The sequence below is a fragment of the Elephantulus edwardii genome, unplaced genomic scaffold, assembly GCF_000299155.1.
Source record: "Elephantulus edwardii isolate Elephantulus edwardi_28Jun2011 unplaced genomic scaffold, EleEdw1.0 scaffold00266, whole genome shotgun sequence".
In the NCBI taxonomy this organism is placed as follows: domain Eukaryota; kingdom Metazoa; phylum Chordata; class Mammalia; order Macroscelidea; family Macroscelididae; genus Elephantulus; species Elephantulus edwardii.
In genome coordinates this window covers 596,480-609,021 of record NW_006400016.1, presented here as the reverse complement: position 1 = coordinate 609,021, position 12,542 = coordinate 596,480, and the positions used below count along the sequence as shown (strand labels likewise).

The 12,542-nt window shown below is 43.3% G+C and overlaps 1 pseudogene; it reads right to left on the bottom strand.

Moving 5' to 3' along the window:
* LOC102851790 lies at positions 1–412 on the bottom strand (annotated as a pseudogene).
* Positions 413–12,542: the final 12,130 nt, after the last annotated feature.

Sequence of the window (12,542 nt, the reverse complement as noted above, 5' to 3'; positions counted from 1 at the left end):
TTAGCTCTGGCCATTGGAACTGCCCATGGGGTTCCCTCCAGAAGGCTGGATCTGGACAGAGTCAGTGATGTAAGAAGGGATCTTGCGTCTGTCAAAAACTGGGCTGCTTCATTGGTGAAGGTGTTACAGTCGTGTTCAAAGAGTCCCTCAGGGAAGACAGGTCCAGGAAGATTTCTTCTGTGTTCCCCACATCAACCACAGTCGGGGGCCCAAGCATTGTCTCTCCGGGGGTGGGGGGACAGCTGGAGACACCTCCACTGCAGAAGAAGAACTCATCCTTGTGCACAACTATGGAGGTATGCCAGATCCCTTCCAGCTGTTTCCCCAGCAGGATGGGGCCAAGCCACTGGGCCAGGCCCTTCGACAGGTCATACACATAGAGCTTCACCGGACAGAGGTTCGGCGACTCCATCGGTGCCTATGGTGGCTGGGGTCACATGTCCCTCTGCACCTGGCAGCGGCTGAGACCTTCCCGGACCCGACGTGGTGTGGAGCGGAGAGAGCAGGGGGAAGAGCCTGGGGGACAGGGGGAGAGGCAGCCCTGCGCTGTTTGAGCCCCTGCACCAGCCACCAGCAATGATAACTGTCTACACATGAGTTTCTTGAGGACAATGATTTTTTATTTTTAAATTAAGTTTTAAGATACTCATGAAACCCACTTGACTTCTAGTTGATTCTGACTCAGCTTTCCAAGGCTGTAAATCGTAACAGGAGGAGACTACCCTATCTTTTTCTCCTGCAGATTGGCTGGTGGATCCCATTCTTTCCATTAGCAGCCCGACACGCTGTCAGAGCTCCTCAGCTTTAAGATGTTGTTGTGTGCCATAGAGCTGGAACGGACTCATAGCTGACCCCAGTGGGTTTTCAGAGGCAGTCAATAAATCACAAGGGAGCAGATTGTCCGTCTTTCTCCACTAAGCCAACAGAACTCCCCTGAGCTTGACTTTTATAATAATCATAGAATCCCTTTTATTCCAGGGGACAAAAGCCAAGAACTCAAGTTTATCTCTTTTAAAAAACAAAACAAAACTAAGCTTTTTTAGAATTATTTTTTACCTTTTTAGAATTTTTTAAAATTGTGACTTGAGTGAAAAGTTTACAAAGCAAATTCCTTACTATGCTGCATTAAAAAACAAGGAACTCATGCAATATTATTCAAAATGGTTGACTCTGGAGAACATTATGCTGAGTGAAATATCCCAGTCACAAAAGGACAAATATTACATGATGCCACTGTTGTAGAATGGGACTGTCCTTGGGGTTGGGGAGAGACTGAGTAAGATGGGTTCAATAATGTATACTGCACTGAAACAGAGGAGGGAGAAAACTGTTTAAAAGAGATATATGACTAGGTACTTCTGTCATCACAGGAGTCTAGAGCGAGGGCTACATGGTGGAGGGGACCTGGGGGAGGGTTTGTAAAACAATGAAAGAATCCTTTCTTTTACTTTTCCATAATTTTTGACTCATGTACTTATAACTTGTTAGTCAAATTTGTGTCTTCTAGGTTGCAACACCCCCATGATACATCTTCAAGGATATGAACATGTACGGCCAAGCACAATCAATAAGAGTGCATCTAAATTCCAAAATCAATCTCCATAATAGTCTATGTGTTTCCTACTGCCAAAGGGGCCCTTTAGAATAGTGAGAGAAGATCTTCACCCCAAAACCCACAGCGTCCCTTTTCAGCAGGAAGTAGCTAAGAGAATACGCCATCCCCTTTTCCTTATGAATCAGGGTGAAGTCTCACTCAGGGAGGAGTGATAGGGAATGGCAAAGGACACACCGACAAAGGAGATTAATCAGAACTGACTTTGACAAGCACTGTGGCAATTGGACAATTAAAACAGACATTCGGATGGCGGGGAAGAAGAACAAACTGGGGAGGAGGGTAGAGAGAATGGTGCAGCAATGAAGGAATGAAAACCCAAAATCCCTGTAAATGTTCATTAAAACTAATAAAATTTAATAATAAAAAAATAAAAGGGAAAAAAAAACCAAAGCAAATTCCTTTTCCACTCAACCATTCATACGCACTTTGCCTCATAACCTGAATTACAAAAGTCACAGTGTAACTAAATTTCCCCCACTTTCTCCATTTCTCATGCTCCTTAATCCTTCTATCCTACCCCTTCTCACTTTCCGGGCTTTATTTTGGAACAAATGCTGCCTTTTTTAAAATTTTTTACACCTTATTTGGTTGTTATTCTAAGGAATGAGTGACTTGTTCTTGTGACCGGTCACCCCATATAGTCTGTATATTTGCCACAAGGACAGGCCTTGTTCCAGGTCTGAAGGGTGACAAAGGGCCTCCTCCGTCTTAGGGTTCCACTAGTCTCCACGGGATCAGTCAACCTGGCTACTTTTATGTTTTTTCATTTTGTTTCACTTTTCCCCTCTCTCTATCCGGGATCTTTTGCTATGGTTCCCTTTGGAGGGGTCAGCGGTGGTAGCCAGGCACCATCCAGTTCTTCTGGTTAGAGCTCAACTCTCTTGCCACATATACGAAGCTGCAAAGTGTTAAAGGTAGAATTAGAATCCAAGTCTTCTTTGCTTCCAGAATGTAAGCTCATAGACACTTTCATCTGATTGCTCGCCTACAAAGGCTTTAAATAGCCTGGACATACGGGCTGAATGGTGTTTTATATAGAATGTGTGCCCTTTACATAATGTATTCCTCACAACCACCCTGGAGGCAGATCTGTCTGATTGTCCCCTTTTTATTGAGAGAACAGTCAAAAGCTGGAGGCGTGAAATCACCACCCAAAACCACACACCTGAGCAGGTGGTAACTTAGAACCCAAGTGGTCTTCAGGCTGCTGGGAAAGAGGCAAGTGTCTTCCAGGTTTGCACTCCACATGCACTCGATATAGCCAGAATCCTGAGTGCTGCTATTCCCGGGTTAGGAGAGATCCAGTCCCGTGTGCAGGTTAAATCTGTAGGTCAGTGAGAACAAATGAATATGGTTATTTAATCTTACTTTAGTGCAAGGAATGTCTCAAAGCTGTTTCAATTATTCAAATGCTGCCTGAGCACCAGGTTAGGGTGATTGTGATGCAGACCTTGTTTTGAATAGGGGCTGGTTCATTTGTTTCACAGGGCAAGTAAGAGTTGCCCCTGTGTCACATGTTTGTTTAGGGAGATGAGAACATGAGAGGATGCACAGAGAGAAGTTGGGTTTTCTTAGAAATGAAGATGTGACTTTTTAATTCCATTATTCCTAATGTCTTAAGCGAGGAAGCCTGCGATCAAATCCTGTCCTGGCCACCTCCTAGCTGTGTGACCTTGGGCAAGTCACTTCACTCCTCTGACCCATTTTCTCCTATGTGAAGTGTAGTTACTAACAACAATATCATAAAATTGTTATGACATTTTTTTTAAAATGAGCTAGTAGAATACAGCTGGCATAGAGTAAATATTTGCTATTATTATTATTGCTCAATGACTGTTTTTAACATTTATTGTGCCTTAGGTGAGATCTCATTCAAGGCACTGGACATACAACAATGAACAATGTGACAGCATCCCTATCCTCAGGAAACAGACCTGAGCCAGTGGAGCCTTGGGTGACACAAATGGTTCACACCTGGTGATCTACTTCTGTAAGATTAGGGCCATTGAAAACCTTATGGCACTGTCTCCTCAGTCACGTGACATCTCCAGGAGTCATAATCAAGTCAACAGTGACCCCAAACCAAACTGAACCCATTGCAAGAGAGTCAATTCCAACTATTTCTGGTAGCTTAGTGGTAAGGAATTGCCCTGCCAACCTCAAGGCACACAATTTGAATCCACAAAATTCCAGGGTCAGTGTAGGATGAGATGGATTGGCAGTAACTGTGGCAATGAGGGTAATAGTGTCAGACAAGGTGAGGCTGGTTCAGGATAGGATAAGGTTTGGAATTATTGTTCATGGGGTCACTATGAATCGTAGCCAACTTGACAGCACACAAAAACAACAAGCTAGCAGAATTCCCTCGACATAGTAGTTCAAAGTGCAGACCTTTCAAGTTACAAGTTCATCACTTCACCCACTAGGCCACCAGGGCCCCAACAACAGATTGCTCTTGAAAGTTCACCTTGTAGATAGCTAACTTATCCTCCAGTGGCTGTGAACAATTAATGTGCCTCCCTGGGGAATATGTCCTCAGTCCACCCCTGTACACACACTCATTCTAACCTGCTTAATGTGGTGAGCTGGATGCCCTCACTGGCCAAAATCAACACACTGATGTGTTTGGACTTAGTAGAACAAAGTTTCTGAAATCACTGAATATGTGTCTTTAAATTGAGCCTGTGATCTCCAGCTCACCACAGCCCTTCTCTACACCCAGGTTCTACTTGTTGTTTCTGTATTGTTGGTCAGGCGCATCTTTCTCTTGATGCTGATACTTAATTTTAAGCTGAAAGCCCTGCTAGCTTCTGAAGGGTGAGTCTCCAGTGGCTGGATGTGCAGGCAAGTCAGTGATTAAATGAATGACAGGAGCCCATTCTGTTACATCCTCTTCTCTTATCTCCAGATAAGCTGCCTGAGGAGTATCTTGTGGAACCTCTCCCAGACCCTTCCCTGGGGAAGCCACTCCAGTTCCTGGTCTCCTGTAAGGATTATATGTGCCCCAGTAGAACCACATGTCACCTCATGGAGCACAAGCCTGAGTGTGTGCCCAGCACCCAGGCCACATCTGGTTTCCATCTTTGAAGGACTCCAAGGCAGTGTCTGAGTCCAGATCTGTGGTGATGCTAGTGGCCAAACCAGGACCAGAGGGCACACCTGAAGCTAAACCTACACTTCTATCTGTGGTCCCTGCTGACCTTGAACTTGTGCTGGAGGCAGAAAAAGGGCTTCCAACAACTACATCTGTACCTGAATCAGCATTTAAAGACCCCTTCCCCAGCCTATGACTGAAGGAAGATCTACCACCATGTCCAGGATGGTGTCTGAACCAGGAATGACTGTGGAGAATCCAGAACTAGAAGCTGTGTCTGCATCCGGAAGGATGTCTGTGGCCAAGTCAGAGACTACAGTTCTCTCTAACAAAGGACTGGGAACCCCTGCAGAGCCTCTGGGCTTCCATATATCTACATTTTTGATGGCTACTTGTTCCCTGTGCCTGTGGGCTGCACCTACACACTAAGCCGGTGTCCTCAGGCCCTACCCAGCAGCCTCCCTGCCTTCCAGCTGCAGGCTGTCTGCTCTGGAGCGAGGCAGCCCATGCACTCGGTCACGCTGCATGTATTTGGTGTTACCATCACTGCTATAAAGCATGAGGTCAGTTTTGTCTAGGTAAGAATCATAATGTCTGGAAGCCTGGTTGTTGACTTTGACTCACAGTAACCCTGTGAATAACAGATGGGAACTGTTAAGTTAACGGACTTAAGGAAGAAATCAGAGAGAATGAGAGAAAGCTCAATGCAGCTTTATTAAGGGAAGGGAATAGGGGGAACATCCCAGCCTCTTTAGTGATAAAACAGGGCAACATATATTTCTTTTGGCTACTTCCTGCTGAATAAGGGTGAAGATTTGGGGGTTCAGAGGCTGGAGTGAATCCTTCCGGTATGCTACAGTGTGCAGGTTCACATTAGCATTATATATACAGTTCTCATGTTCTATTGCAGAGGGTGCTAGATGTGAGAGAGCTTAGTCTGCTTATCAGGCTCTGGTTCTCAGAAGGGAAAGTGTCCTTGAATGGTGGAGCACTCAGTTTGGGCTGATGGAATGGCTTGAGGTGTTCTGGTGGAGTAAGGTCTAGAGAAATTGATTGGTATTAATACTAGCAAAGGTTGTTGTAAAGAGGCACACAGGGAACAATGGGAAAGGTTGGTCACTATTTGACTTTGGTTAAGAAATAGTAAGGTGCTTTGGATAATTTGGACTTAAGTTGGGGCTTGCATAGTTTGTGGCTCTCCAGAAACTTGTTCTATTATCGTCTGCTCAGCTTGGAAAATGCCACTGGAGACCTGCACTTTGGTGTTGGCATCTAGAGGTATACTCTGCTTATGTGTATTGTGCTAGAGAGCAACGAACTATATCTAGTAGGATATAGTTTTTCTTTAACTCTAGCTTGCCACTGGGCATTCCAGGGGTTTGAGATACAAAGGTAGAAGTTTTGTTTTGTTTGTTTAATAGAAAACTTTGGTATTATAAATGTTATGGATTTTGCATGACAAATATGGGAAACTTGGATTTTTTTATGACAGTATGAGTGAATTTGGTTATATAAGAAGTAAACATATCAAAACAACTATGAGATATCATCTCACCCCAGTAAGAATAGCAAAATTTAGCAGAACAGCAAACATCAAATGCTGGCGAGGTTGTGGAGAAACTGGAACCCTTATTCACTGTTGGTGGGAGTGTAAAATGGTGCAACCACTATGGAAAGCTATATGGCGCTTTCTCAAAAAGTTGCAAATAGAGATACCATTTGACCCAGCAATTCCACTATGAGGAATTTACCCTAAAGAAACCATAACTGCCACCCAAGCAGATACATGCACACCCATGTTTATTGCACCTTTGTTTGCAATAACAAAGAGCTGGAAACACCTCAAGTGCCCATCAGCAAATGAATGGATAGAGAAGCTCTGGTATAGTCACACAATGGAATACTATGAAGCATTGAAAAACAAGGAACTCATGAAATATTATGCAAAATGGATGACCCTGGAGGACATTATGCTGAGTGAAATATCTCAGTCACAAAAGGACAAATATTGCATAGGGCCACTGTTGTAAAACGGGACTGACATCAGGGTTGAGGGAAGATAGAAAAGGAGGGGAGAAATGCATTGAAACAGATGAGGGAGAGAACTGTTTAAAAGGGATATACGAATGGGTATTCTTGTCATTACAGAAGTCCAGAGTGAAGGTTGCATAGTGGAGTGGACTTGGGGAAGAGGGATAGCATAACAATCAAAGGGTTTTTCTTTCTTTTCAAGGAGAAGAGTGAATTGGAGGGGAGTGGATGGGTAGGGAGAAAAGTGCAACAATGAATGACTGAAAACCCCAAGTCTCTGTAAACTTCCATTAAAATTAATTTAAAAATTAAAAGCATGTACGGCCAAGCATAATCAATAAGAGTGCATCTAAATTCCAAAATCAATCTCCATAATAGTCTATGTGTTTCCTACTGCCAAAGGGGCCCTTTAGAGTAGTGAGAGAAGATCTTCACCCTGAAACCCACAGCGTCCCTTTTCAGCAGGAAGTAGCTAAGAGAATATGCCATCCCCTTTTCCTTATGACTCAGGGTGAAGTCTCTCTCAGGGAGGAGTGATAGGGAATGGCAAAGGACACACCAACAAAGAAGATTAATCAGAACTGGCTTTGACAAGCACTGTGGCATTTGGACAAGAACAAACTGGGAGGAGGGTAGAGAGAATAGTGCAACAATGAATGAATGGAAACCCAAAATCTCTGTAAATGTTTATGAAAATTAATAAAATATAATTATAGAAAAAAAATTTAAAAAAACACATTATAAATTAAAAAAAGAAGTAAACATAGAATGAAACTGCTTTAGGTGATATTGAAAGGGTGATTGTTGTTTGGTATCTTTGTTGAGAACAATCTGCTGAGCTAATGAGGTGTATGGTTGGAGTAGACTGCCGTGTGGAAGTTTTTTAGGGCTGAGTGCTGAGTGAAGCAAAGAGTAGTAGGATTTACCATTTCAGAGATGTGGGGAATTCGCTCAGGGAGGGGAGCATGTTTGAATTGAGAAAGGTGGTTTTAATGGGGGTTATTTATGACCTTAATAGCTGTGGGGATGGTCAGGATGACTGTATAAGGTTTGTTTTAGCGTGGTAAGAGAGGCTTGGGTACACTCTGATGAGAATGGCCTTTATTGAAGTGACTTTAGTGGCGTGGTTTAGACTTTAGCAGTCTGAGTATTTTTAGAGTAATTGTTTAAGGAGGGAGAGATAAGGTATAAAAGAAGGGGCTTGGTGAGTAAGTTATAGTTCAGCAGAAGCAGTTGGCCGTACATTAGTTGGAACAGGTTTAGGAAGGACGGTGAGCAGAATGTTGTTCAGATACGGGCTAAGGCAATAGGAAGTAAGTTTTAAGACTTGTGTCAAGGTAAATTTCAGTGCTTTTTAGTGAGGAGAGCTGTTGTTGCTAAAGTTTATAAGCAGGATTGTTACCCCTGGGTTGTGATATTGAGCAGCTTAAAGAGGTATGTAATGGGGTTAAAGGTGGGTTTAAGGGGCTGAGTTAAAACGCTGACAGCAATACTTCATTTTTAATCTGTGAATAAGTGGAAATGTTTAGAGGAATTTGGTAAAGTAAGGGTGGGGACTATAGAATGAAGTATTGGAGCTTGAGAAAGGCTTTTTAACTATATGGGGTGAATTTAAGGGACTTTGTGGGGTGGCTTTTTCTGCATTATGAAGAGGTTTTGCTAGTAAGAAAAAGTTGGGAATTCAGCATTTAAGGAAATGGATAAAGTTGAGGAAAGAGAGGATTTGATTAGGAGTCTGAGGTGTGGTTGGAGGTTTTAAAGGGTTTTGTGCTGTTTGTTGAATTTTTAGTGGTGGGGGTTAATTGAAAGCTGATATATGTGACTGTGAGGAGAGACAGTTGGGCCTTGGAAGGGGATACTCTATTCTTTGGAGGTTAAGAAGTTGAACAGTGTGAGTTTGTGAAAGTTGGTAGGAGGGACTGCACAACAAAAGATTATTCATTTATTTAGGGATAAGAAGTTTATTGGAAAGTAGGCAAGTAATAATGGGTTTTAAACTTCTGCAGTGTTGTGCAGAGACAGGGAATTGGGGTCTAGCAGGAAAAGAGGAGGAGAGGGTATTTTGGTGGGATTTTTTTTTTTTTTTAGAGTAACAAAAACAGGTTGGCAGTGAGAGGTTACAGATGGGGCGGAAAGATACTATATTATAGGGTTGACAATGCCTGGTGAGTGGTAAGAGGCTTGGAGGGAAAGCTATTAATTCCTATTACTAAGACCTGGATAGGGAAAACAGAACCCAAGAAGGAAGGGAGGACTGAATAGGTAACTCTTGTATCAATCAGAAAGGAAACTGGTTTACCTGGTACCTGAAGGGCTGCCTTGGGATCTTAGCAGGAGTGGTGAGGGCTGTTGAACCTGGGCATCTTCAATGTTCAGTAGCTAGGCCTAAGAGATCAGCCAGGGTGGGAACTGGGTCCGGTGAAGAGGCTACTCCCCAGCGGCTTGGCACTGAAGAGGAGCTGGTATTCTAATGGCACAGTGTTCCATATATAGGACAAGGCGTGTTATCAGGTTCTGGTTTGGAGGGCGAGGGTTAGTGTAGTTGCTAACTCCAATGGCCCTCTTTGCCACACTTGAAGCAAGTACCTGGAGGTAAGGAGCAGGTATTTTCCGTCCCTCCTGTCACCACTGCTGTAAGTCAGTTATATTTGCTGATTCGCTTTCTGTTAGGAACTAGTTTTTTTTCTGTCCATTCTTCTCGGGCATTGAAACTTTAAAGGCCTACCAGGTCTCAAACAGGGTGTTTAGAGGCGAGTGGGGTGTTTAGAGGTAGTTTCTAGCTTTTTTTCTCTCTATGCTGTTGGGCCCCAGTGAGAACTTGCTATTCACTTTGGTATTTTCCTCTGCTCTGGGAATTTTACCAGGCAGGATGGGGGATTAGCTGGGTCTGAGGGAGAACTGGAAAGGGCTTCCTGTGGTGAGGCTACATTTGCATATGACTGAAATAGTAAAACAAAAGCTATAAGAAGTTTTTTGTAGGATTAAAGGTGACAGAGTTTACAGCAATTTAGAGACAGATAAAGATGTAGTTTTTGAACACAAAAGGGACTTTTCTCTTTTGTAACTTTTGAAGAGGACATAGGAGGGACTTAGTAGGAGGAGTGGAATAGGAATGCCTAAGTCTGAATTGGTTGGGATAGAAGAGGACTGGGCATCTGGAGAATAAAGAGGTTCAGTATGGTGGGATAGCTTATCCCTTGTAACAGAATGTAAGAGGTGAGATAGGAATGGCTGAGTTTGGATTGGTCAGAATGAAAAGGGAGAGCATGGTAATGGACAAAGAGATCTGGCTTCAGCGCAAATTTGGGCAGTTTTCAGATGAGATGCTCGGGAGAGGGAGGGGGAGGCTGGGACAGAGAGAGTGGTATGGGAGTGAAACAAAAGAAAGTTCCTTTTTTTTTAATTTTTGTGTGAGTGTACTGTCAAATCAGATCTGACTGGTACAGGAGGAGATTGTCCCTCCTTCCTCGGCAGAGCATCTGGTGGATTCGAACCGTGTGCCTCTGGGATTGTAGTTGCAGCTCCTTGCCACTAGGCCACCAGAGCTCCCCTAAAAGAAAGTTTCTTTAAGTCTGCTGGCAGAAAATGTCTAGATGTCGAACTAAAGGTTTTGTTCTTCAGCCATTGAGAGTCATTACTTAGCTGGTATTGTGGCTGCCTGGTTATAGGAAAAGGATCAGTTTCTTGAGGCAGAGGTCTTCAGCTAAACTCAAGTGTGAGAGATTCGAGAGAAGGCAGCTCAAGAGACCATCTCTTGAGAGGTTGGACATTGGCTACCCAGGTTCTCAGATCTGTGGATGAGGCAACTGGAGTTTCAGAGCATCCTCTGGAAACTGGGACTCTCAGGAGCTCTTAGGAGTGGAGAGAGGCTATAGAGAGCTTGAGTGTCCTCAGAGCCATCATAGCCTGGAAGAAATGTCTGGCATTTTTCTGGTTGGCCTTCTGACACAGATCTGTGCTTTGCGATATGTGCAGACAGAAGTCCAGTGGAACAGATCTGGGTTTTCATAGGAGTTCACAGTGTCTAGACTGGAAAGCTTAAAAACTTTGGACTGGAGGAATAGAGGCTTAATACACCTGGAAGTCAATTGGGTCAGGAGAAGGAGAGGGAGAATACAGAGAACAGAAAGACAAAAGGGGCATAGATCTGGTCAGCAGCTGCACACACACACAGTAGGGTAGAGGGAGAGCAGCGGAGCTTTACCATTCAAGCATCTTGACACTGTACAGGCTGGTTTGGGAGAGAGTAAGGTGCACCAACACACTCGCCTTAAGACAGCATCTTAACTCCTCTCCCGGGTTACAGCACCGTGTGTTAAGTTAGCAGACTTAAGGAAGAAATCAGAGAGAACAAGAGAAAGCTTAATGCAGCTTTGTTGGGCAGGGGGGAATAGGGGATCTCCCAGGTGAAGTTTCTCATTCTGGGGAGGCAGAATGGGGAAGTCACACTGTGAACTTATTGGGGAGGGTTTTTATAACAGAGTTTTTAGGGAGGGACATTCCACTCTGATTTACGATTCACCTGCTAGCTCAGCCAGGCAGGCAAGGCCATTTGCTCTTCTTTTTTTTTTTAGGGAGGGGGGAGTTTGCATGAGTCCAATTTTATTGAAAGCCAAATAAATACAATATATAAAAATATACAAACTCCAGAAATCTGATTGGTAAAAATTGATCCCAAATTATGCTTGGTATATAAAGAAATTTAATTTTGTGTGTGTGTGCCATTAAGTCAGAATTGGTCCATGGCTGACCTTTCTCTGGTGGCTTTTCAGAGGTGGTTAATTTCACAGGAAGATATTTGCCCATCCTTCTTCTATGGAGCAGCTGGTATTCTTGAACCATGAGCCTTTAGGATTGCAGTGCAGCTTTTTGCTACCATGCCACCATAGCTCTACTAGAAAGACTTAGAATTGGTAGCTAGAAATAGTAGAAGGGTTTGAAAGACCTTTGTGATTAATTTTGTACAATTTACTCTGCTTTATGGGGTGACCATGTACAAATTTGACCTGTTGCACTTAACAATAAAACACATTTGCTCTTCTTATCAGCAGCGGGCGAGGCCATCAGCGTTTGAATTCTGAATGCTTCATTCTTCTCTTTGGCCCCTTTTGTCCAGACTTAACAGGAATTTTGCCCTATCTTGCACCATCTTTGCGATCTTCCCTATTCTAGAGCCTGGAGAGTTCTGCTGTCTTAATAGTTAAAGAGTTGCACTACCAACCCAAAGGCACTCATTTCGAATCCATCAGCTGCTCTAAGGGAGAAAGATGGGCAGTCTCCTCTCATGTGATTTACTGTCTCTGAAAACCTACTGAAGGGTCAGCTTTGGGTCAGTTCTGACTTGATGATACATAGCAACAATTGTTACAGTGACTGTGTCTATCCATTTTATTGGAGGTCTTCTTCTCTCCTGCTGACTTGTACCTTTCCCCACATCATCAGGCTGGAAACTTGGAGAACTCCATTTTTTTATGCCTCATCTTCACAATTTCTAAAATTAAGGCAATTGTGCATGTCTACAATCCTTTATTATCAGATTTTAACGTTTAAAAGGGTCATACAATACAAATACTATCTTTTATATATTCACAGTGGGTGTTGTATAATGACAAACATTCATTACTTTAAAGGAAACATATATGTACTATCAGAACCCAACACCTATTGCCACTGAATCAATTCTGACTTGTAACAACCCTGTATGATACAATAGAATTGCCCCACTGGGTTCCTAAGGCTGTAAAATTTATGGTAACAAACTACCCCATCTGTCTCCCTCAAAGCAACTGGGTGAATTTGAAC